Raw genomic sequence first — 2,762 nt, forward strand, 5'->3', positions numbered from 1 at the left:
TTTGAATCTTACACTAAGCTATACAAAGCATTGGTGTGAACAAGCCCTTAAGGTCAGAAGGAGATTCAGTTTACCAGCTAAGACATTACATACTGTAGTGTGACTTTTCTTTTTTCTCTCTTGTTAAAGGCAAAGAGCCATATTTGTTGTATAGTGGCCATTCCGTTGCACGATGCCCCCCCCTTTCTGGCCAGAGCGTCCCAGGTTGCTAAGAGCCAGACAGGGAGATGTGTAAGGGCCAGACGCATCCCCCTGCCCAGCTCTTAGCAACCTGGGATGCTCTGGCCGGCGTCCTACCCAGCACCTGGTAACCAGTGACATCGCTGGTTGCCAGGAGCTAGGCGGGATGCCAGCCAGAGCATCCCAGATCTGCAGAGGACAGCGTTACTGTCGTGCACCATCACCAAAAAACCCCTCCCCCTCCGCCCCCTCCCTCAGGCGGCAAAAAGTCTAGGGACACCACTGCCTGCGCCAAATAAAAAAAATCCATGTTACCAGTTTCAGCAGCTTTACCAACACGTGCAACAGATTCCGGTAGTTCTCAATGTGTCTTATATGTACCTAGGTGATTTGACCTAAATGAGTTAGTTCGTGGATACTGTTTTATCGATGTGGGGTTTATTTATTAATTGGTTTTGTGTGTTGTTATTGGTTTTGGTTGTTTCTGTTTCTTGTTTATTTGTTATATTTGTTGTTATATATTTTTATTTTAGATTGTTTAAAGAAACACTTGATAAAAATTTTCTGATTTAAAAAAAAAGAAAGGGGCAATTTTGGGAGGGACTTTGCAGTTTTGGACAGTTAACTATCTCATTGCTGTGACAAATAACTAACAGGGTTATTCACAAAAGGGTGAAGAGTTTGGAGAAGGCAGGAGAAGTGAACAATCTAGGACAAAGTTGCTGATTTGGAAACATTCTCCACTTCAGCTGACTTTTCAGCTCAATTATTTTGGAAACTCGGGTTCAAAAAGGTTCGCCATCACTGGCCTAGATTGTTCACTTCTTCTGCCTTTTCCAAACCCTTTACCCTTTACTGAATAACCCTGTAAATTTTATTGGATGATTTGTATTTCCGTGCCTGCCCAGTGTGGGATGTCACTGGGATGTGTCTCATTAATCATGCTAATGTTGCTTTGCTTTAAAAATTAATGTAACTAATTATAACTTTGCAGAATGTTTGTCTTGACATCCTGTCCAATACGTATTGATTAAACTTTGCTTATGACAATGTCTGGTATTCCTGCCAGGACACTGCCATTAACACAACGCATAGGTGTGCACGGGCACTAAGCTGGCGTACAGAGACAGACAAAGTTTCCAACAGGTACATGAATCCGGGACAGGCACCAACATTTGCCATGTGGATGCACCACAGAATTCTAAAGAGTGTTATAGTCACTCTATGAATTCCCCCCATAGTTTGCTAAACCACTTTGCATTTTACTGCAAGGTATGCTTTAGGTTTTCCTAAGAATGTATGTTGTAATAGCCAGATGCTGATGTAACCAAGTCAGCATGACAAGATACATAAAGAATGAATTACAATCATTTTGTTTAAAAGGCAATTTTACTGACAAACTCTCATTTTGTGCTGGGTCATACTTACTACAGAGTAAAAGCAGTTTTGTGTTCAAGTTGAGCCCTCTAGTGGTAATATATACAATGTTCATGCTCTTTACATTTGAAATTAGAGGAAATGTACTGGGAAACATGGGGCTGTCACTATTGACCAACCTAAAGAAATGTGTTGCCTTGCTGTCTCTGGCTTCCTGCCCGCTGGACTGCCTCGGCAGCTGTAAGAAAGTTGGATGGACTTCACCCATAATTTATACAACCTTTATGTGCTACTTTTTAAAGTAAATGACTGATTATCTAAAGTACTTGAGTCCTGGTGGCATTTTAAAACAGCACAGAGATGGTGGCTATTCATCTCAGCGCCATTTTACAATTACGCTCAGTCTCAGTGGTTTCTGTGGGCCCCCACTGGCTCTAGAGCTGGAACAGCTGTCACTGATAGCCAGGGTCCAGGGCTAAACCCAGTAACTGAATCAATCTGCTCCACGGTATTTCTTAGGTGTGACTGTAGCAGACCGCTGTGAACAGAGGCCGGGACAGAGCCAGCATCTCCCTGCAGCAACAGATCACTGCTATAGTGATTGCATATCATATAGGGATGCACCGATACCGATACTATGTATCGGTGCCGATGCCGAGTATTAGGCGAGTATTCTTACTCGCCCAATTGCTCTGATGTCTAGCCTGATGCCTGAGCTTCCAGTATCAGGAAGCCGGGCAGCGAGTCATTACACGCTGCCTGGCCTCCTGATTGGCCAGAAAGCCGGCTCCATGCTCCTTTGTCACTTGGTGACGAAGGAGCATGGAGCCAGTTTCCTGGCCAATCAGGAAGTTGGGCAGCGTATAATGACTCGCCGCCCAGCTTCCTGATTGGTCGGGAAGCTGGCCAATCAGGAAGCCAAACAGCGAGTCATTACCCGCCGCCTGGCTTTCTGATTGGCCAGAAAGCCGGCTTCATGCTTCCTCATCACCTGGTGACGAGGGAGCATGGAGCTGGCTTCCCAGCCAAACAGGAAGCCAGGCGCTGTGTAATGACTTGTTGCCCGGCTTCCTGAATGGCCAGCTTCTCGACCAATCAGGAAGCCAAGTTATGAGTCATTACATGGCGCCCAGCTTCCTGATTGGCCAGAAAGCCGGCTTCATGCTTCCTCTTCAACTAGTGACGAGGGAGCATGCAGACGGCTT

Source organism: Nanorana parkeri, unplaced genomic scaffold (assembly GCF_000935625.1).
Source record: "Nanorana parkeri isolate BGI_ZX_2015 unplaced genomic scaffold, ASM93562v1 scaffold161, whole genome shotgun sequence".
Lineage (NCBI taxonomy): Eukaryota > Metazoa > Chordata > Amphibia > Anura > Dicroglossidae > Nanorana > Nanorana parkeri.